Source organism: Trichosurus vulpecula, chromosome 8 (genome assembly GCF_011100635.1).
Source record: "Trichosurus vulpecula isolate mTriVul1 chromosome 8, mTriVul1.pri, whole genome shotgun sequence".
In the NCBI taxonomy this organism is placed as follows: domain Eukaryota; kingdom Metazoa; phylum Chordata; class Mammalia; order Diprotodontia; family Phalangeridae; genus Trichosurus; species Trichosurus vulpecula.
In genome coordinates, this window is record NC_050580.1 from 214,400,037 (window position 1) to 214,424,670 (window position 24,634).

Below are 24,634 nucleotides of genomic sequence, written 5' to 3' on the forward strand. Positions count from 1 at the left end.
GCTGGAGTATATACCTCCTGGAGTCAGCCACACTCATCTTCCTGAGCTCAAATCTAGCCTGAGACACTTCCTAGATGCGTGATCCTGGGCAAGTCACTTAACACTGTTCACCTCAGTTTCCTCATCTATAAAATGAGCTGGAGAAGGAAATAGTAAACCACTCCAGTATCTCTGCCAAGAAAACCACAAATGGGATCAGGAAGAATCAGACAAAACTGAAAACGGCTGAACAACACCACCACCATAGCATGCGGTCTTGGGCTTTGGTCATTGGATGGCAATGTAGATATCCTTTAGTGGCTCTGACACCAAACCCTCCAAAAATCAGTCTGTATAACACATTGTGAGTAAACTTGATTTATATTGACCCTCATAGACTATCTACTCTATTTCTCTTTGGCCTTTATTCCCCTTTCTGCCTGTTCTATTTAACACAGCCTGCCCCTTTAGAAGCAGATTTGGGTGGAAGAAGGTAAGTTTCAAATGAGCCCAACTTGAGCTAGAAAGCTGCTTTCTGTCTTACATTCTGCCTGTCCTGTTCCTACCAGCCAGTTTCTCAGCAACAGATTGAAAATCCAAGGACAAAGAGTTCTAATTTGGCTTCTGCCACCATATTGCATATGGTGTGATGTCTAGTCAGTCTTTAATCCACTTTAACTTCCTCATTCATGAACTCACTCCTTCCCTCCACCTTTTAGCTATGTTGGCTTCCTTTGAGACCACCAAAAACCTACCTTCTTTTTTTTCCTGTACTTAAAATAATTTCTAGCAGATATTTTATATAAAATCCCTCTTTAATTTAATGTGACAGCTTCCCACAATAAAGTACTTAAAGAGCAGCTTTGGTCAAGAATGGAATGAAATGGCCCATCAAAAAACATCACTGCTGATTAAAAAAAAACCTAATACATTCACAAATTATGTTCAAAGAAACAAAAACAAAACATCTGCAAAGGGTATTTTCTCAGTATTGACTTGTGGTCTTTCCTATCTTCATGCAAATGCTGAAGCAGCATTCTGTCAAGTGTGTGTCATACCAGAGAATAGAAATTCAGCTTCACATGATTCATAGCCCCTGGATCAAAGACTCTATAAAGTCTTGAAATCCCACATTCTCATCGTTCCATCAATGCCAATGGTGCAAAATTTGTGGTAGTTTTGCTTGTTCACTTTATAAATAGATACTTGGGTGATACTGTTTTGGTTCTTGGAGACACGGGTGAGAGTTGGGTGAATCAGGTGGACACCAAAGGTGGATGAGCAGCCCTGAAAAGGGCTCAGCCAGCCCTCACACCAGAGGTGCTAGTCCTCAGCCACCCCCTGGTAAAACCATCTTCGCAGACAGGAAACCAGATTAAGGATAATTGACAGGCCTCAAATCCATTGGTGAGTTAGGGGTATGTCTACCCCAAGCATATGAAGACTTCTCCTGATGTAATGAGCAGATGAGAATAATTTGTTCCAATGACCATGGTTGGTCAGTCATCAAAGACAGCAAGGTCATCTACTGCCTCCTGGTCCATCTCCAGTCATTCTCACTTTTGTCTTGCCACTGGACTTAAGTGACTTGGAAGAATGAGGCTGACAGCTTTGTGCAACTCCGCTTCACTTCAATTCATGCACAAGTCAAGATATCACCCTGTAATGTCATTAGTCCTCTTCAGAAACCAGAGTGAAACAACTGTTTTGGGGTCATGTGTCTAGAGCAGTGTTATGATCCTTAGTTGTGGCCTTCCAGTCCATGCTGCAGAAGTGTTCCATGGCACAGAAGTTCACTGGATGCTCAGATGTCTAATTTGGAGTCATGATCATCATAATTAAACAGTATTGGGCCACAATCATGGCCAGCTAGCTATTGTCATAAACAAACAACACACTCAGGAGTAGCAGGAATTCTGTTTTCAGCTTTGCAACCATCATATTTTTGGAGACATCAGAAACTGACAGAGTACTACCATGGCTGACCCAAGCAAAGCAGTTCCCACTGGCAGAGAAACTGACCCGATGGACTCAACCAACACTTCCAGTACCACCAAACTATGACATCGGTTGATAAAAAGGCATCTTGGTAATTCATGGCCATGGCTGGCTTTTCATTAACTTCTTTAGTGTAGGCAAAAAAAACTCTGCATTTGAAGTCACTAGATCTGGCAGCCAGTAAAATGCTATTGGGATGCCAGTCCAAACTAAGGACAGTAGAACAAATTAGCTTTTTTTATGTGTTTGCTCACCCATCAGTCATTCTCAAATTCAAAATAGCACATAGCAATCGATCAAGTTTTGCTACCCACAGCAAATTCATTCTCCAAAATTTATTCCCTCCCAGGACACTAGCAAATGGTAGAATCAGGACAGACTTTCTATAGGAAGTGGTACTTGAGCTAAACTTTGAAGGGTGGAGCAGAGATGAAAGAGTGTACTCCGGGCATAGGAAAGGGAAGAGCTTGTGCAAAGACACTCAGGAGATGGAATGCCGTGCATGGGCAATTGCAAACAGGCAAGTCTGGCTAGAATGTATAGTGTGTAAATTAATGAATGAATGAAAAAAAAACCCTGAGGTATTAAGTACTGACTGTGCAAAACACTATGTTAAGTGCTAGGGATACACACAGAAAAGTGAGGCAGGCTCTGCTCTCAAGGAGCTCACATTCTAAATAACGGAAACAACTGATATAGAAGGTTCTAGCTACAAGTCAGATGGAAAGGTCTCATGGTCCTTAGAATGTGAACAGCAAATTAGGTGGTGACATCTCTTCTTTCTTTTTATATTTTTCAGGGTGGAAGGCAGGGCAGTTGGGGTTAAATGACTTACCCAAGGTCACACAGCTGGTAAGTGAATCACATGTCTGAGGTCAAATTTGAACTCAGGTCTTCCTGACTCCAGGGCCGGGGTTCTACTCACTGCGCCACCTAGCTGCCCCAATGTCTCTTCTTTCGTGTCATTTCCACTGACAAAATGATATCAGTTTCAGATGTCAAACCATGTGACACTACCAAGGACTTTGGTCTTCTCTGGGTTGTCAGTAGAGCAGTAGCCTGGCCACATCTACCCAGGATGATGACAACAGGCACTATATTGGAATCATAGCTATTTTTTAGGCTCTTGGATTCAGAGTCCTGGGCTAATTCCATCAGGGTCTGAGGGAAGGTGGTAGTTTGACTTGCATGGCACATGCTGCCTCTTGTCTCTCCAGCATTATATCTTGCCTCTTCAGCTTCTTGCCTGGCATATGTATGGCAGCTGATTAGCACTTGATGGGGCTGGCTGGCCCAGTAAGAGCAGGGCTGGGGAATAATGTAAAGTAAGCCTGGAAATGTATGCTGGAGTCAGGTTGTGAAGGACTTTTAGAAGCCAGACAGAGGAATTCATATTTTATCCTAAAGGCAGGAAGAAGCAACTGTAGCTTCTTTTAACAGAATGACAAGGTCAGCCCTGTGCTTTAGGTTTATCTTTTTTTTGGCAGACATGCAGAGAATAGATCCGAGAAAGGAGAGACTATAAACAGTGAGACCAATTAGGAAGCAATTTCGATAACTCAAGCAAGAGGTGATGAGGGCCTGAATGGGATGCTGGCTATGAGTAGAGAGAAGAGGGTAGATTCAAGAAACTGCAGATATAGAGTTGACAAGAGTTGGTTATTAACTGAAGGGATGTGTGGGAGAGAGGACAATCCAAGATGATTCTGAGGGTGCAAGTCTGACTGCCTGGTAGTTCTGTTAGATATTGGAACAAAACCAGATGCTTGTGGAGTCATCCAGTAGTTAAGAAACAGAGATTTATTTAGCCATAGCAGAAAAACATTTAACTAGGATAGCTATTGAGAATATCTCAATGTGGTTCAGCAGGGGGAAGCTCCCTTTCTTCACTTGTCCATCATGATCAACCAATGTCCTCGTAGGTCTTTTTGGCTGCTTTATACTCAGGCAACCAAAAAGTGATGTCAACAACCTGAATTCCCTGAGCCAACTAAGACTCAAGAATGGCTTCTACACTTTTTAAGGAAAAATTAACTTGATTTGCAGGGAGTAGGGGTGGGGTGGGGAAGTGTTAGAAAATTGCTCCTATCTCAATGGTGGTGCCCTCAATAGGAATATGGAAATTAGGTTTCGGGTGGGTTTTGGGAGAAGGATAATGAGTTTTGTTTTGAAAATGTTGAATTTGAGATGGTAACAGGATGTAGAGTTGGAGGTGTAAAATATTGTTGGTGATGTGGTACCAGAGGTCAAGAGAGAAAGACCAGGACTATATTTGGGAACTGGTGGTATAAAAGTGATAGCTGAAGTTGTGAGAAGATGAGGTCTCCAGAAAAGTGTGCAGAAGAATGAGAAGAAGGACTGGAAGAGAGTTCTGAGTATACCCATGCATATGTGGGGAGACCAGGGTGATAGTCTTGCAAAGGAGACAAGAAAAGTGGCCTGACAGGGGCAAGAACATTATCATGAAAACTCAAGAGAAGAGAGTTGTCTAAGAGAAGACCAACATTGTCAGATGTTATTGCAGTGAGGTCAGGAAGGATGAAATTTGGGAAGATGCTATCGGATTTGGCAATTAAGAGATCATTGGCAACGTTGAAGAGAACTATTTCAGTTGAGTGATTAAGTCAGAGACCAAAATGCAAAAGATTTGAGAAAGGAGCAGAAGTAGAAGCATCATGTGTAGATGGCTCTGAGGGCTGAGTCCTAAGGGACAATCTAGAACATATGAGTGGGGGTGTAGAGAGTTATGAGAAGACGGATTCTGGTTCAACATAAAGAGCTTTCTAACTACATTAGAGCTATCCAATAATTGAACTGAGGTATGTTCTCCATCCTGGTAGCATTTAGACATAGACTGGGTACCATCTGTCAGAGATAATAGAAAACATTATTACAAGACAGAGATTCTGGTCTAGATAACCTCTAAAGTTCATTCCAAATCTTAGATTCAAGAACTGTATGTTAAAAGAAAGTATGGTTGCAATCCACTTGGAGCTTTCTTTTTGTAAAGTCTATGGTCTTATGTGTAACACCTGGTACCCCCTCACCCAGGCTACCCAAGAAAACTTCCCCAAGTAGGTCATGATATCTTCCAAAGCAAAGGTCACAAATCCCCACCAATGTGTTTACTTTTACTAGTTGGCCAGCAAATACAGTTAAAAACAAAGGCATTTAATGAGACAAAACAGTAATAAAATTAAAACAAAGCATACCTCCCATAAACCTTAAGCTCATTTTCCCACATGTATGGAGGGTAGACTGCATCCGAAAAGGAATCATGCATAGGATATACCCATGTGGGAAACATGTGGTCACAGCACACATGTAGAAGGCCATTTCACACACCTGTTTGTTTGGTGATGTTACTGAGCCTCTCTAGGCTCTCTACTTGGCCACCTCTTCACCATGTGTTGCACTGTGCTTTTCCAGTTATCTTCAGAATCAACTAATACCCTGATCAGCATCCACTAGAAATGTTGGGATTAATTAATCTCTCTTTCAGAGGAAGGCAGTACAACTTTCACACTCCTACTCTGCCTCAGCTGTCTACAACTGAGATGCCATGTTTGGGATTGGGAGCTAGGTGGAGTAGCAAGTAGAGCACCTGATCTGGATTCAGAAAGACCTGAGTTCAAATTTGACCTGTGATACTTACTAGCTGGATGATCTTAAGCAAGTCATTTAACTTTGTTTGCCTCATTTTCCTCATCTGTAAAATGAACTGGAGAAGAAATGGCAAACCACTCCAGTATCTTTGTCAAGAAAACCCCAAAAAGGGTCACAAAGAATCCAACACAACTGAAAAAAATCTTAGTGTTCACCTGCTATTTTGGCCTTCATTTAATGGGGATTGCTATAGTTAACTTCTCTTATATCTGTCCCCAGTCAGCCAGTGGTAATAAAGGTCTTTCTTTCAGCCAGTCAGCTCACCCAAACTAATAGATACCCAGATTAAGAGTATGTCTACTCTTTAAATTTGTCTTTGAATTCTTCTTTAGATTTACTTGTCATTTATTTTCTCCTTCTGAGTATCTGCCTAATTCTCCTATGACTTATGATCACAAATCTATTTTAGTTTAGGTTTTATTCCCTTGGCTACACAAATGTCCCCAGGGCTCTACTTCCTCAAGTGGAAATGTAGTTTGTTGATACTATAGTGATAAAAATGGCTTTTAACCTCTCCCATCATCCCCCTCTTTTCTATGCAAATGACAAGGACCGACCTGGTTAGGGAAGGCTTAAAAGGATGACAACCTTTGTCCTGCTTCACAGCCTGGCCTCTCTGTCATCTTTCTGTATATATATTAAGTATTACACATTATAAAGCAAATCCCAATTGATATTTTTGTATTGTACGTAAGATTTCAATTCTTCATGGCATATATTGCCAATAAGTCCAAAGTCCATGTCTATGGCTCACTTGCCCTCCTTTTCCCTGATAATGACTCAAGGGTATTGTATTATGCTTTTTAAAGGAAGTCATCTGATTGGCACAGGTTTCCTAACCATCAGAGATCCTGAGTGTAAAGGAACCAAAGGCATTAGAGGGCCCTGGTTTTCAGGGACTCAAGCTGGCAGCCAAATGCTAGCACCATGCATAAGGGATCTACTGGGCATACCTCATCTCCTACCAGTTTGAAGCTATGGGGCTGGTACCAGAAAGAGTTCAACCCACCATTCCATAATCACTGAAGTTGACATTTGCTACCTTCCAAGATCTTAGACTCCAGAGAGAAAAAAAGGGGAAAAAAAGGAAAAGGAAGAAAAAAAGAAAAGAAAAAGAAAGAAAAGAAAAAAGGGGAAATGTCCAAGGTAACTCACATATATCAGATCATCGAAAGAGATTCATTAGGGATCCTTAATGTCAGGATATCAAAGGTTACAAGGGTCTATGCTTTCAGATATCCATAGCAATGTCAAATCAATGAATTCCTTTTCCTAATAAAAATCTATCCTTCTATTTCTTTTGCTGCTGCAGCCTTCCTACCCTTGTTCATCTCCATCACATTTATTGTTTTCACCTCTCGCTGATCTCCCAGTCTATTACATCTGCCTTACTCACAGTCTTGACTCTATAGTTGATAGTTTCACTTACATGTTGGCCTACACCCTTTAATGACTTAGCCACTTGATTGACTGCCCTCTATACCCTGACAATCCTCAATGCTAGATTATTTCATTTGCTTTTTCTGATGCTACTAAATGCCTCTAGAGGATGTCACACACACAAGCATGCTTATTGCATCTATTATGAATTTATATTTATAAATTCATCACAATTGGGCTCTCACAATTGTGTGGCAATTCTTTTGTTCTTCCCTGATTGGCCATCATGCCATTCTAGACTGCCTCCTCTCTCCAAGCCCCCATATCCCTTCACTACCCTTTCTGTCTCAACAGATGCCCTCACATCCTACTTTGCAGAGATAACCTGTCTTCACCTGTCCTTTTCTCCTTTTCTCAAGTCTCTGTGGTGTTCATCTTTACAAAGGCTAATGTCTCTTTTTATCCTTGATCCCATCCCATCCAATCTGCTCTAAGAACTCTGATTCTTATCTTCAGTCTGTCTCCTCTGCTGCCTACAAACATCCCGTCTCTCCCATATATATAAAATCTTCGTTTGACTTCACCATCCCATCAAGCAATCATTCTATACCTTGCACTATCTGTCAGTCAGTCAGATGATTGTTGACTCACTGACTGACAAGTTAGGGAGATATAGAGGCCCTACCACTCAGTGGAATTTACTTGAATTCCCAACAGTTTCTTAACTATTAAATCTGATGATCTTTTCTCAGCCTTCATACTATTTGAAGTCTACAGCTTTTGATTATTCTGTCTTCCTGAATATTGTCTCTTCTCTTGGCTTTCTTGCACAGACTGTTTTCTTTTGGTTCTCCTCCTACCTGTCTAACCAAACAGGTTTTTGACCTCCTTTGCTGGCTCACCATCCATTTCCTACCGTTTAATGATGGTTATACCTCAGGGGTCTGTCCTGGTCCCTCTTTTTACTTTGTTCTCTCTCTCTCAGTAATCCTACCAGATAATTCCCAGATCTATGTGTCCAGCCTTAATGTTTCTCCTGTGCTCCAGTCTTGCCTCAACAAATGATCAAATGGACACCACCACCTAGGTGTTCCATCAGCATCTGAAACTCAACATATTCAGAACAAGCTCATTCTCTTTCCATGAAATTCACCCTCTCTTCCTAACTTCCTGTAATGTTAATGCAATGGGAAGATCTTTCTCACTCATTAATAGGCCTATATGACCTGCTTTGAGCTTGGGCCCAGTCAGCTGGGTCACATGGAAGCCTGAGTCACGTGGAGCATGTGGTGGGAGGAGCTTACCAAATGGGTGGGGCAGGAAGGGGTGGAGCAGGAAGTGTGTGTGAGACAGAGCTGAGAGAGAGGCAGAATTGGGAAAGAGCAGGCAGAGCAGCTAGCGTGAGTGAGAGAGAGGGGAATTTTGTCTAAGGGAGCTTGTTTGTGAGGAGGCCTGATGGAGGGAAGGCTCGCGGATGGCAGTGGTCCCTGCATTGATAATGTGTATGAACTTCTTTATTACCATGGCAGATTTGGCTCTCTGGTATATCAGTAAATATCTTGGTTCATCTTTGAGGAAGAGAGGCTGTTATATTTTGCTACTCACACCTGGAAATACACCTGCATATTCGTAGCAGCTGCTGTGGGTATTGCATTGATATATACTTCCCTGTTTCTTTGCAGAGTGCCACCATTCTTCAAGTTACACATGTTTGCAGCCTCAGGATTATCCTTATCTCTTTGCTCTCCCACAGCCTTCATTTCTAATCCATCACCAAGGCTTGCCCAATTCTACCTCCACAACCCATCTCAAGTCTATCCCCTTTTCTTTACTCATAGAGCAAATACCCTAATTCCGGGCCTTATCTCCTCTTCATCTCTCACCTGCACTATTGCAATTAGCTCCCTAAAACAGGCAATTTCTTTTTAACTTCCACACAGCTAAAATAACCTTCCTAGGACCCAGTCCTGACAATGTCATCTCCGCTCGAAAAGTTTCTGTGGTTCCCTGTAGCCTCTAACATGATATAAAAGCTCATCCTGACATTTAAAGCTCTTCACAGAACACTTCCAACTTACCTTCCCAGCCTTTTATCTCATTATTCCATCTCACATACTCTAACCTGCAGCAAAGCTTGATTAGTGGCTGGTCCCCAAATTCAATACTCCATCTCCTGACAGGACACATTTGCACAAGTCATTTCTCATTCCTGGAATACATTTCTTCTTAGAATTCTTAGCTTCCATCAAAGCTCAGTTCAGGTCTTTCCACATCTTCCTACCCCAGTGGTTAGTACTTTCTCCTTTTTCAGATAACCTTACACTTAATTATCTATTTATATGTTGTGAACACATAAACTCCCTGAAGGCAGGGACTGGGTTGAGTTGTTTTGGCCTTTCTATCCCCAGCACTTTTCATAGTGCCTTTTACCATGAGCATTTGACAAAATGTCTGTTGCATTGAACTGAACCACCAGATGGTACCATCTGTTATACCATTAACACACGGGGACTGGGATGTGTCTCACTGACAGCATGGATGACTCTTTTTTTCCTGCAACTCTTCCCAATGACCTCAGGAACAGCTGTGAGAATATATGGGATGAGTTTTCCATCATGACCTTAGGTTCTTCCCCCTGGGACTTACTTTCCTGAGACATGTGCTCTGAGTTCTTTGGAGCCCTCTGGGACATCCATGTTTTTAATTAGAGAGAGTTGGAAGCCTTAGTTACCTGGGATAACTTTAACATTAGATTTTGTCCAAACAAACAAACTTTTGAGAATACACATTTCTAAGCAAGGATTTCAGAATATTCTTAGAGTATGTGTTTAATTCTGTTGTGCAAGGCATGGAGTAAAACTTAAGGTCATATGGGGTACGTGTGGATGAGAGGCAATCTGAACGCTAATTTGCCTCTTAAGACTTGTTCTTCGGGCTATCTTGTGTGCTTATCTTTGAAGTGATAGCCAGATAAGGAATCAGGGGTAAAATCCCTGTTTGCTTATAAGAACAATGCCACCTCTATAGTCATGCGATTGGAAATGTCTGGGTAAGGCAAGGGCACCTGCCATCCCCTCCTCCTCCCCCTTACTTCCCCAATACTGGTAGAAGATCTGGAAATTACATTACTGTGGCATATGGATCTTCATCACATGACCCTCTAGATTAGTCCATCAGCCAGTCAACTAGCACTTATTAAGTACCTACTATGTGCCAGGCCCTGTGCTACCTGTTGGAGACACAATTACATGCAGATCAACAAGAAGGGAGACCTTCAGTAACTGAGGATTAGCTGTGTAGTGCCCCATTCTCTCCCTCAATCTTCTCCCCATGATAGGGAAAACACTTTTATCTCTGAAGTAGCTAATACTTCAAGATTAAAGAGTTGTCCGAGATGCCAGTGCTAAAGGCTGATCTTGCTGGATTGGGAAAGATGTTAATACGAGAATGTTAATATTCCTGGGGGCAGCTAGGTGATGCAGCAGATAGAGCCTCAGGCCTGGAGTCAAGAAGACCTCAGTTCAAATATTACCTTAGAAATTTACTGGCTGGGTGACCCTGGGCAAGTCACTTAACTCTCAGTTCCCTCATCAATAAAATGAACTGGCAAATGGTAAACCACTCCAGTGTCTTTGTGAAGAAAACCTCAAATGGGGCCACAAAAAGTCAGACAAAACAGTAACAAATATTCCTGGAGTAGGAATATCCTTTTTCTGATAGGGTTTGCATTCACTAATGGAGGCACATTGTCTAAATTTCCTGGAGAATAGGAATTGCTTAATTTTAAAAAATATTTCTATCCCCAGCACCTAGCAAAGTACCTGCCACACAGTAGATGATTAATACATGCTTGTTGATCGATTGACATGTGAAGCTTGATTCTTTTTGCTTTTGAAATAGCTACTCATAAAATCATAGACTTGGGAGACAAGAATGAATGAGTGAATGAATGAGTAAAACCAAATTATTAATGAAGCACTTATTAAGTGCTGGAGATATAAATACAAAACCAAGGCAGGGCCTACACTCAAGGAGCTTATGTGTTCATAGGGATAGATGACACATAAGGGAGTGATGGCCAAGGAAAGGTGTTTCCATTTAGAAAGTGGTGACTGGAGCCACAGGGAAGAAGGGAAGGAATGAAGGGAGGAAGGAAGGAAGAAAGGAAGTGAGGGAGGGAGGAAGGGAGTGAAGAAGGAAGAACTAATTAAATGTCTGCCGTGTACCAGGAACGTGCCAAGCGTTTTACAGATACTTAATTTGATTTTCACAACAATCGTAGGAGGTAGATGGCATCATTGTCCTCATTTTAAAGATGAGGAAACGGAGGCTGACAGTAGTTAAGTGACTTTCCCAAGGTCACACAGCCAGCTCGTATCTGAGGTGACATCTGAACTCAGGTCTTCCTAACTCCAGGTCTAGCATTTCATTACCTAGTTGCTTTTCTTTGTATCCTCAATAGTTAGCACAGTGCCTGATAAAGCATAGGTCAGGGGTGGGGAACCTAAGGCCTTGAGGCCGCATGTGGCCCTCTAGGTCCTCAAGCTCAGCCCTTTGACTGAATCCTAAGGGCCATTTCCAACCAGTTGCCAAATCTTGGCACCACAATTACCTTCCGTTGGGCCTTGACTGAGTGACTGCGGAAGGTTCCTAACTGGTCTCCATTTCTCCAGTCTCTCCCCTCTCTATTCTTTCCTACTTATAGGTGCTAAAGTTGATAGTCCTGAAGATGGCTCTGAACAAGTCACTCCCGTACTCAAAAAAGCTTCAGAGGCTTCCCATATCCTCTAGGACAAAAGGCTAATCCCTCTGTTTGCCATTTAAAGCCCACTTTTCTAGGCCATGTCTACAGTAGACTGTAGAGGGCAGATATTCTTTAGCTTTTGTCTTTGTAGACCCAGTACTTAGCTTCAGCACTGAACAAATGCTTGCTGATTGAATAATATCCTATGGACTTATAACGGTATTATCAACATTTCAATTTTGAGAGCTTCCCACCCTTTTTGAGTCATCCGTCTAGGCAGGTAGGCCACATTGTGTACTCACAATGATACTGCTTCTCTCTTTAACTTCAACCAGATGTTCTTCACCACACTTCCTCTTTCAGGTTTACGGGTTTCCATGCAGGTAAATTTTCTTAACATATAGTGCTACTGTGCTACCCCACCTATTGGATTTGTCCCGTTTGAGCGAGTCACCTTTGCAGTATTGTAGACATGACTCCCATATAACCTCTTAGGTCTTATAGAAGAGACTTGCTGTTATTTACCATCACAAGACAGTGGGTTCAAATCCCATACCACCTGCTACTTCTGTGACCTTTGACAAATTACCTAACCTCTTTGACTGTCAGTTTCCCCTTCTGTAGAATGTGTTCAGACTAGATTTGAGATTTTAACCTTTTTTGTGCATCATAGACACCTTTGGTAAATCTAGTGAAGTCTATGGATCCTTTCTGTGATTAATGTTCTTAAACACATAAAGTAAAATACAAAAGATTGCAAAGGAAACACATTTTACTGAAATAGTTTATTTTAAAAATATATTTTCTTTTATATGTGTGTAAATCATATTTTATTTTTTTACAATTACATGTAAAGACAATTTTCAACATTCATTTCGTATAAGATTTTGAGTTCAAAATTGTTCTCCCTCTCTCTCCCCTACCCCCCCCCAAGACAGCAAGCAAACTGATATAGGTTATACAAATGCAATCATGTTAAACATATTTCCACATTAATTATGTTGTGAAAGAAGAAACAGAACAAAAGGAAAACACACACACACACACACACACACACACACACAAAACCCCAAAGAAAGTAAAAATAGTATGCTTTGATATGCATTCAGACTCTTATCTGTTCTTTCTGTGGATGTGGATAGCATTTTCCATCATGAGTCCTTTGGAATTCTCTTAGGTCATTGTATTGCTGAGAAGAGCTAAGTTTATCATAGTTGGTCATTGTACAATGTTGCTGTTACTGTGTACCGTGGTCTCCTGGTTCTGCTCACTTCACTTAGCATCAGTTCACATAAGTCTTTCCAGGTTTTTCTGAAATCTGCCTACTCATCATAAAATATGTTTTCAAGAAACAAATTTACAAACCCTAGGTTACAAAACCCTGGTCTCTAAGATACCTTCCAACTCTAAATTTATAATCCTAAAGCTTGCCATTCATCCTGCATTTTAGAAACTATCTTTTGGACGCAACTCAAAAAATATTTATTTATTGACTGCTACATGCTTGGTACTTTTTTATTCTGACTACTTTTTGTGGTGATACTTCATTAGGGATTAACATCCCTATATTATTGGATATTAATGAGCTGTATTCTACCAGACTGTAGTGTTTGAGTTGCTATTATTTTCCTCCAAGCTCTTCAGCTTGGAGGTATCTTTCCAATGAGCAATAACAATGGTTTATTATGTTTTCATCCTCTGTGGACTTTCATGTATCCTGGTTCAACTCATGGGGATTTCTAATGGCAATTTACCTCTCTTTGGCTCATTTTTCCCCAACTCAGAAAACTGGAAGTTTTGGGGTCTCATTATTCAGTTGTTCTACATACTAACAGTCCAAAGCAAGGAGAAGCATTGAACAACAATGCTCCTGCCAGTGTTTGCTACCTTTATCTTGTCCTTGGGTTGCTTTGGTTTCTGATGGAGCTTCTTGTCTTAGGTAATCGTGAGTATTCCCACGTGACATGGTCTTTATGCTGCCACTCACCCAGCTCATGGTTGCTTCCTTATCATGAACCCTAGGAGAGACTTCTGTTAAACCTCTATTTTCTTAGTGAGAAAACTTTTACGTTTCTCTCATCCCCAGATGCTTAGTGAACCTATTTCCCTCTTGGAGAAAGGGATGAAGGGGGAAGTTTGTTCATAGGTTAGCCCTAAACTCTGAGAGCCAGAGACTATATGTTTCTATGGCATTTGTCAATCATGCCACCTTTAGATATTCATGGGGCAGAATGTCAATATTTAAGACACAAATCCTTTGAAGAAGTTTATGATTTACTTGTCTCTCAGAAAGAAGGAATTGTGTCAAACCATTTGGAAAATGAGATTGAGATTTGCCACAGCTGTTCTATCTTTATGGCAACATTCTGATTATTAGCATTGGATTAGCTGACAAATCTCAATTTGAAATAATATTAAATGGGGAAAAATCCAAAACCTTCATGGAGTATTTCCTTGATAGTAAACACAGGATATCCTGCACCATAAATGACTTCAGCAAATTGGTTGTTCTCCCATACAGGCCAAGTAACACATTCAGACACCATTCCCTGGGGTTCAGAGAAGATTCAGAGTGAAAATGCTCTTCTGATTGAAGAAGGGGCTTTGCCAACTTGGCTGAAAACAGACTTTAGGGAGTTTTCAGATGAGCTTATGGATTCACAACATTTGATATTTAATTTGCTATCTCTACTCTTCTTATCTCAGGTACCATGGAGGACAAGTAGGACATAGAAATTACATTCTATTTTTCCCCCACTTATGTGACTCTTTTCTCCCTAACTAGACTATGAGAACCATAAGGGTGTCTCGTGCTTTGTTGTCAACAAGAAAATAGCAGATGCTTAATAAATTATTCATTGATTGACTCAGTTTTAGGGCACAGGTGAAGCAGACAAACTGCAAAGTTGATTCTAAGTTTCCTGTTACCAGGCTTTCTAATACTGACATTCATCTCTGGAAAGGAAGGGCAAAGTGTGCAAATCCACATCTTGTCAGGAAGGAAATGTGTTCAGTCTGTGAAGAGGCAGGAATGTTTTCCTCTCAGACAGCTAGACTCTGGTCACCCCAGGACACTTCATGGGTCTGCTTTAGGAAAAAAAATCCTCTTTCCTATTTTACCATTTCCTATAAAGTGCTTATGAGGGAGAGATGTCAGCCCACCACTGGCACTCTGTGTTCCAAAGTCCATCCTCTAGTTTGTTCTCTTTCTCAAGCATATGATATTGTAGTATATATGTGTGTACTCCATAGTAGCCAAAAAACTCAAAACTATGGCTCCAAACTCACTTTTATTTAGTCATTATTATGTATGTGTCCTGGAAAGAGTGCTCAACACCTAGGTTCAAGTTTGCTATGAGACAGTGGGAAAGTTACTTACTCCCTTTCAGCCAGTCCTTAGCTGTAGAATGAGGGTAGTGATAATTGCATCACCTATTATTATGAAGGGTTGTGGCGAAGAAAGTACATTGTAGAATGTTATATGAATGTTTGGTTGTTCTGTTACTCATAGAATTTGTTCTACTTTTTTCCAGAACATGAAGCTACAGTTAAACTCCTAGAAGAAGTAATCTAAATTCAATACTCACAACTTCCAATAACCAAAGGTGCCACCAGCTTTGATATGGGTGAGAGAAAGTAAACCCTTCATAGACGAAGGGGAGGGGGAAAATCTAGAACTCAAAATCTTATAAAAAATGAATGTTGAAAACTAAAAATTAACTAATTAAAAAGAAAAAGAAAGTAAACCCTTCAGTTCACATAACATTGATAATATTGAGGTAGAAGCTCAAGTTAATAATGTGATTTTACTAATTAGCATCAAAGTTTCAGAACATGACTCCTTAATATACGTATCTTAGCACCCAGGGTTCTAAAACAAAAAAATGTTTATAATGTATTAGCTGTGAGAAAGATCATAGCCAAAGTTACCTTTAACTCTCAATGCAATTTTTGACTTTTCAATTTTGGAGAAATAAACCCACCATTCAGTTCTCTCGATACCAAAGTCTTTTCTCAGGAAGAGATTCAAGAATTCTACTCTTATTTCTTTACAAGATGAGAGTCAAACTTAGTTCTTTCTGAAAATAAGTTCTCTAAGACCTTTCTTTCTCTCCCAGTCATTTTTCAGCCATCACAAAATAAATTTTTAAAAACTGTTTATACTCATTCCTTCCTTTTCTCACATCTCACTGTCTTCTTAAACTCTTCCAGCTCCTTACAACTTAGCTTCTAATCACTCTGTATCAGTAAGGCAAGATTCATGATGTTGAAGATGACCACAAACAGGCCTGTATAGTCTGGAATCACAAAGTATAAGGGATTTTCTAGGTAGAAGGCAGGGGAATTATAACATTTATTTAGACACCAGAGGATCAGATCCCAAAACCAATAATTCCAATTTGACATAGCAACGATTGTATTCCAAAACCAGCAAGTCTACCTCAATGTAACCACAAGGAAATTATAACACAGTATTATAGCAAAGAACCCACTCATCCTATAACCTCTCCCCACCCCCCCCCACCCGGCTGGGGCCTCCCTGTAAACACTCAGAATCCCAACTGTCTGCTTGCCTGCATTCTCTCCCCCCTCAGTTCTCTGGTCTCCGAAGCTCCCTGGTTTTCACTCTGTGCTCCACATTCTCTCTGCAGTTCTGTCATCTCGGAGTTCTTCTCCTCCTCGGGCTGAATTCTGACCTTACAATTGCTACCTTCTAGATATGTGTGTGTGTGTATATATGTATATGTACATGTATATGTATGTGTGTATATATATATATATATATATATATACACTCTTTCTAGGGCCCAAGGGCTTTATGCCCAATGAGGGAAAGGGTGTAGGTCTGGGGCTTAATCCTTAATAAGTAAAGGGTGTAGGCCTGCCTGCAAACAAACCTCTAATCAAGCTTCCCTTAACTGGCCCAACCTGAGGCCTATGGAATGGGGGGGGGGGGCGGGGAATATCTTTAATCACTAATTGGCATCACACCCTTTCCTCATCTGAAACTGCCTGCCAATAATCTCTTAATTGCTAAATCCAATGGCCTTTTCTTAGTTTTTAAAATCATTTTTTTTTTACCTCTCTTCAGTGTTTGACCCTTTTGATTAACCCTCCTCCTAAATATGCTCTTCTTCCTGGGCTTTCACGATTTTCCTTTCTCCTGTTTCTCCTTTTGCCTAACTCATTCTTCTCAGTATTCTTTGTTGGGTCATCATCTATGATCCCTGTGTAACTTCTGCCCTAAGGCTCTTACCAAGGTCCTCTTTTCTCTTTACATTCATTTAATCAGCTCTAATGGGTTCAATGATCATTTCTATGTAGATGACTCCCAGATTTATATAACCAAGCCCTTACCTCTCACTTTACATTTTCACACTCTGCCTGTCTGCTGGAAAACTCCACCTAGATATTCTACAGGGACTTTAAACTCAATCCCTCAAAAATGGAGGCAACCACTGCATATTGAATGAAGTGAGGAAGACCTAGGTTAAAGTCCTTCCTAAGACACTTACTAGCTGTGTGACTCAGGACAAATTATTTAAGAGCTTTCAGACTCAGTTTCCTCATCTACAAAAAAGGGGACAATAATAACACCTCCCTCATAAAATTGTTATGAGGAATAAATTAGATACACATGTAAGTTACTTTGCAAACCTTAAACACTGTATACATATTAGCTGCTACTTTCTTGAAACCCACTCTTTCTGACTTCCTTTTTTCTATCTTTTCAGTCACCCACCTTTACAATCACAGATTACTCTATCACTCCCCTTCTAACCACATAGCCAATCAATTGCTAAATATTATTGATTTTTTTCCTCCAGATCTCTCATATCCATTCCATTGTCTTCACTCACAAGGTCACTACACTAATTCAGGTCCATTGTACCTCTTGAGGAGCAAAATGATAACTTTAGGGTTCTGGGGCTGTAATAGTAATTAAGGTGGGACTTTATGCTGTTGATGTTTAATGACTCTGGCCTTTGTTTGAAGGGGGCAGATAAAGTGGGATGTTTTTGTATTTCTCAGCACTGAGACAATTGGGAGTCATTGATTTGTATCTGATATGATATTGGGGGTGGGGAACTTCTCCACACCCAGCCTGGGTGAGGTCAGGGCCCTTGGGGCCCTGAACAGGATATATAAGTGCAGAGGTTGGGTTCTCTCTCATAGCTCTTAGCCACAGCAGGAGTGGCGTGTGACTCTGGGCCAGCTGTTGTAATGAGCTCCCTGGCTGAACACTCAGATGTTGATAACTACGAATTGTATTTGGTCTGTAATTCAGGGTGCTGGCTTTTTCCCCTGAACCAGGTGGGTGTTATTTGTATGCTGGATTAAAGTAAGATTGTTAACCCCTTAACGTTGCTTTCCTTAAGTAAAGCAGATCAAAAGCACCTGTGTTGGCAGCTTTCTGGGTGCTGGTTGTTGGTGGATCTTACACCCCCACAGGAGCTGCTAGCTGGATTGTTGATACAGGGGCTAATGAGAAATATTAACTTTCCTCTCTCCCTGTATGTCCAAGGAGAAGCCATGTTTCTTTGTTTCTTTTCCGCAGTCTGAAAATCAGTCTTTTCACAACACCTTTCCTACCCCTCCTCAGCTGTTAGGCAAAACAGCCGGTATGGGGGTTGTTTTTATTTTCATGTTTACTTTCATGTCTATGCTTTTAAATTGTTGCTATGAAACTTAATGCCCATCAACCCTAAATGTTTGCATTGTGCATGGGTTGGGAGCGGGATGGGAGGAAAGAGTGTGTTCCAAGACTTTGATCCACTGAGTTTTCTTTGACTCATTTGATGTAACTGTAGCATGTAAAGGGGCTGGTAACAGAGACAACTCAGTGTTTTTGTTTAGTTGCTTCTCAGTCACGTCAGACTCTCTGTGACCCCTTTTGGGGTTTTCTTGACATATATTGGAATGGTTTGTCATTTCTTTCTCCAGCTCATTTCACAGATGAGGAAATTGAGGCAAATAAGGTTAAATGACTTGCGCAGGTTCACACAGCTAGTAAGTGTCTGAGGCTGGATTTGAACTCAGGTTTTCCTGACTCCAGGCTTAGTGCTCTATCCCATTGCACCACCTAACTGCCCCAATTCAGTGTTAGTGATTGTTTGTATCACCAGTGCTTACCATCACGTATAATAGGTCGTTAATAACTTTATTGGCTGACTGACTATAAAGAAGTGTTTACATTTTATTATGAGCTTTGGGAAGTGTGAAGAAGTACCAATCAATTTGATGGAAATTATTGATCAGGTAGCCATTGCTGACCAAAGGGTCAGTCACACCCCCTAGTTTGGAACCAGGCAGTCAGCTCTACGAACACATATACTCTCTAGAAGTCAGTTGCAATAGGAAAAAACTGTTTAGAGTGTGAGCTCTGGCAGTGGAGAAGGAAAGAGGGAATTTATCTCCCTCCTTCATTCCCTCCCCCCAATATTGACAATAATCTTGTAATTACATTGGTAGAATACTCTATAGTAAACAGAAAGCAGGCCCATAAAGCCCAGCTGCAAAGGAGGCAGACAGGGTGAAAGAGACAGGAAGTTAGTATTAATATTGGCAGTCAGACCTTGAACTGCAAAGAGGTACAATCCCAGAAGCCCAGGTAAATGAACTACCCAGCAGAGATTGCTGGGTTCAGTGGAGAGCAGCATGAAGACACCATGATGAGAGAAAGGACATTGGAGGTCTGCAGCACTGGACACATGAGCTGCCTTGATTGTATGTGTTTCCTATTCCTCTACATGTGTGGCTGCTTTCCCCATTGATATGTACAATGTGTATTTGTGGGTAAGTGCATTGCTTCCATTTGAATTGTCTTAGGAAGACTTTGATGATCACCTGGCAGGATAAGGTACCAGACACTGAGGTCCTTACTTGAACTAAACTGCCAAGGATTCAAACTCTGCTTCAGAGAGTGCAACTCCAATGGGCTGGCCACATTGTTTGAATGTAAAACCTATGCTCACCAAAAAGACTATTTTATGGACAACTCACACAGGGCAAGCACTCACATGGTGTTCAGAAGAAGTGATACAAGGACTCTCTCAAGGTCTCTCTTAAGAACTTTGGAATTGATTGTGTGACATGGGAGACACTGGCACAGGACTGCTAAGCATGGTGTGCCCACATCAGAGAAGGTGCTGTGTTCTATGAGCAAAGCAGAATTGAAACAGCTCAAAGGAAACACAGGATGCTCAAATTTAAAGTACTACCCCAAATGTTCACATGGACTATTTGTGCCTGACCTGTGGTAGAACATTCCGAGCTCTTATTGGTCTGATCAGCCACAGTTGGACACATTGAAACTTGACTCTAGCATAGTGATGTCATTTTGGACCTCTTCGAGAACAAAGGACAACAACCAACCCCAGATTTATGGGGAGAACATTTTATTACTGCTATTCATTCTGTGCCCTTTTAGTAAATGCCTTAGCTTTGAGTTAATTATGTCAACTGACTGACCATTCAAGGTAAAGGCCCCACTGGGGACTTAGGAGCTATAGTTTTAGGAGTTTAGATCCACAGAGTAACTTGAACATGGGGTGATTGCCCCCTGAGTACCTCACCTATGACAGGAATGTGAATTGGAAGGGTATCCCCAGAGGAGGTGCCACAATTGGTTGTTAAATGAGGGGAGAGTGAGAGGGAATGAGCCAAAACCCTAAAAGTAAAAGGAAGCTGCCAATAAGCTGATGTGGGGTTGGGGTGGACTGAAAAGAACGATTATTTGTAACACTTTTTAAACCCTTCAGGAATTCTTATTAGTTCTACATCATACCTTAAATATAAAAAGGAAGGTTCATATATTTAACCTGTGTGCTGGAGAAAAGAGCCACTTTTTTTCTGAGAACACTTTAGGGGTGCCACTGCCTGAAGGAGTAGCCTCACCTAAGAGTGAAAGGTAGCGACTTCTTGCATGTTTGAAGCTGAAGAATTCCAGTTAAGCACACCAACTTTAGCAAAACTATGTATTTGGGGATGCCATCAATGTGGTTGGATCTGGAGGTCTCTTGGCCTTGCTCAAGTATTCCCCCTGGTGGTTAGAGAGAAGTTGAAGAAAAACAAACTACATAATTAACCTGTGCCTGGCAGTGAGGACAGTCTCATAAATACTACCCTAATTGAGGCTTTATGCCTCAGGAGACTGAGGTAGTTTCTAAATTTATAAAGAGGCTGTATTCCAAAAGTTTTTCTGGGGCAAGTTTTCCCCTAGAATTAATACTTTATGAGGCATTTATGTTCCCAGGTTAACTCACCAAAAACTATTTAAATCATAATGTGTGAATATAAGGCTATGGCCCTGGGCACAGTTTTGAAACAGTCAAAGCATGTTTTTGATGTTCTCCCACCACCATTTCTAATTCCTTCCTCCTCAGCTGCCAGACACTCAGAGTAGTAAGACCCCGCCATCACAGCACCCCACCAAAGTCTATCCAGCCTGAGACCTGCTCTTCTAAACTGTTCTTAATTACTTGCTTTCTTCCATTTCTAAACTCACAGATTCTTTTTTTTGTTTGTTTGTTTTTGGGGGGGGGGCAGGGCAATTGGGGTTAAGTGACTTGCCCAAGGTCACACAGCTAGTACATGTGTCGAGTGTCTGAGGCCGGATTTGAACTCAGGTCCTCCTGACCCCAGGGCTGGTGCTCTACTCACTGCGCCACTAAACTCACAGATTCTTTAAGAATACCTAGAGCACACCCTCCAAACTAACTCCCCCACCCCCAAAGGCTTCCATGTTTGTGGTATGGGGAATGGGAAGGGTATAATTTAGCTCATATTCCTCATTCCTCAGCCTTTGAACCCTTTCTGAGCTTTGAGGCTTCTTTTCATCTATAAGATTAGGGGGTTGAATTAGATAATCTTTAAAGTCCATTTCAACTATCAAATCACTGATCTCATACATTGGTCATTTGTAAGTCAAATATTACTAGTTCTAGAACTACTTTTATCATTCTTTGGCTTCACTGCTGGAGGCAATGCTTCTAGGTATTTCTGATAACATCAGAACCTTTCTGTTCCTGTTGTCCAACAAGATCCTAATTATTAGAAGACCCAGTTCATCAGAGCAAAAAAAAAAAAACATGGATCATTGTTTTTGTTTTTTAATATATCTTTGGCATACAGCAATTCAGAATGTATATGTATTGTAATTGACTAGAGTGATTTCTGGATTGCAAAAGCATTTGAGAGGTGTTATATCAGTGACATACTGTGGGCTTTGGAATGGCCACTGTATCTCAAATGCCTTGTTCACAATCTTGTGCTCTCTAAGTGTAGACCAGAACTATCCCAGCATTTACAGGAGGAATCAGTGGGTCTTGTAAGCTTTCTGCAACACATTGTGATCCTCGATTAATGTATATAGAGCATGGGTCCCGGTAGCCAAACATGACACCAATTCCATAGCTACTCATATTGCCTTGCACATTATGATTCAGACAACCTTGGTGAATCTGAGGGCTACCTTAGGAAGTCAGCACTAAACATGATTAGTTTCAGGGTCAGGTAGAACAGTGTTCTTTCAAGTGGGGCTGTGGCTTGGCTTGAAGGGATGTATGATCGATCAGAGGGTGGAAAGGATTGCATCTCACTCTCCCATTGGGACTTGTTTCCAACACACCCACAGCAGCTGTTCCTTATTTCCCAACACTTCTCCCCACTGCCCCCTTCCTCTATTATGAAAGCTTTCAAGCTCCCCAATTCTGATCCAGGCCTTAGCTCCTCTAGCCAATTATAACCTAACTGTTACCTAGAAGGCATTCACAGTAGCAGCTGTAGGTACCATTGGGAAAATTATCCACCTCCCCAGACCCCACTCAACTTACCTCTTGTCCTCATGCCTCCTGCAAGCACCACTGAGGGTGACAAATCTGTCCTCCAGGACAGTGACCAATGAATGAGAGCCTCACTTCCTACCTTTTTGTTTTGTGTGGGACAAAGTGAGTTTTATAGGATGAACAAGCATGGACAGATGGAAATCTCATTACATTGTCTTCCCCCCAATATCTTTCTTCCAAACTTCCCTATTAGCGTCAAGAACACCATCACCCTTCTAGTCACCTAGGTTCACAACAATGGTGTCATCTTCGCTCTCCCTCATCCCACATATCTAATCACTTTCAAAATCTTGTCATTTCTGCCTCTAAAACGTCTCTTGCATTTGGCCTCTTTTCTCTATTTACACAGTTACCACCCTATTTCAGACCTTTACCACAATCTCCTAGTTGATCTCCCTGCTTCGAAGCTCTCCAGTTCAGATACATCCTCTATACTATCCAGCTGCCAAAATGCTTGTCCTTAAAGGCGGGTTGGACTGTATCACTTCCCTAGTCAGTGAATTCCAATGGCTCCCTGTTGTTGATACTAGGATAAAATACAATCTCATTTTATCTAGGCCCTTTTAATTTTAATTTTTAAATTACAGAATTTACGTTTAAATTACAGAATTCTTAAAGTACAGAAGCACATATAGGTGTTTTATAAGCAAGTAAATATAGATATATTAGGGGAAGGGAAGTGAATAAGCATTTATATAGTACCTGTGTGCTAAGAACTTTACAAATATTATCTCATTTGCTTCTCACAATAATCCTTCGTACGTTTGAGACAAACAGAGGTTGTGACTTGCCCAGGGTCACATAGCCAATAAGTGTCTGAGGCCCGATTTGAACTGATTAAAAGTACACGTTCAAAAATATTTTTAGCAGTGGCATATGCTATCAAAAAAGTTTGGAGACCACTGTACTGTAGTAACTTTTGCATAGTGGGAGGGGAGGTGGAAGATATCCATTGGGGTATGAGAAGAAAATATTAGACCTGCTATTTATATTTATCTTTTATCCTTAAAAATTAAGAGTTACTAATAATATGTAGAATGCATTGGCACTCTCATATGGGCTGCATGCCAAACAGTCACACATCATTTATGGTACTTAGAGAGCTATCCTGAAGGAAGAATGGGGATTCCACAATGAAGAAAGGTTTATAAGGGGAAATACTTGTTCATTTACTTTCAGCATTTGGTTATATCACATTGCAACTTGCCCCTCATTTAAGTGCATTTACATTGGATTATATATTATATACCCCAACATAATTGGATAATATAACTGGTTATATTATCCAGTTTTTTATTAAAAAACCAGAGGGTGCTCTGCCCAAAGGAAGGTATATTTTGATGGCTGAAAGCTGCATTGTTAACTTGGGGTTTACTGGCTAGATTTCTTTCGAATTTCCAATTCACTCTAGAACTCTTAGATTGGACAAAAATATGTCTCTGCCCTCCTAGCACAGAGTGAATGTAAATAGTAAATACTAACTGTTTCTCTTTTGGCCAGCAACCCTGAGGGTCTTCCCCTCCCAGTTTGTTTGTTTTTTTATTAAAGAGGCCATCCCTTGACTCACTTCATAAAGAAGCCTATTTACTGAATGGGTGTCACCTCACTCAAAGTGAGAACCTAGGCAGACCTTGCCCTAAAAGGGCCCAGGGTCTCCCAATGCATCCTGGGCCATCTCCAGTCATCCTGATGAATATCTGGCCACTGGACCCAGGTGGCTCTGGGGGAGAAAGTGAGGCTGGCCTTGCACAGGCCTCCCTCACTCAAATCAAAGTCAACTGCAAGTCATGTCATCATCTCCCTGATGTCATGGTCCTCTCCGAGAATAAAGGACAAACATAACCTACCTTACCCAATTGACAAGTAGATTAAAAAGTTTCCTGCAAGGAAACAGATGATTAGAGATAATAGGAATAAAATAATCCGGAATAAACAATGGGACAATGGCATAGATGACACTTTTCCTCCTCCTAGTACCTGCTCATTATCAGCCATCTTGTGAGTGGTAAATCAGATCTAA

The 24,634-nt window shown here is 41.0% G+C and overlaps 1 pseudogene; it reads right to left on the bottom strand.

Annotated features, from left to right (window-relative positions):
* Positions 1-1,089: 1,089 nt before the first annotated feature.
* LOC118829847 overlaps positions 1,090-24,634 on the bottom strand; it is a 46,056-nt pseudogene continuing 22,511 nt past the window's right edge.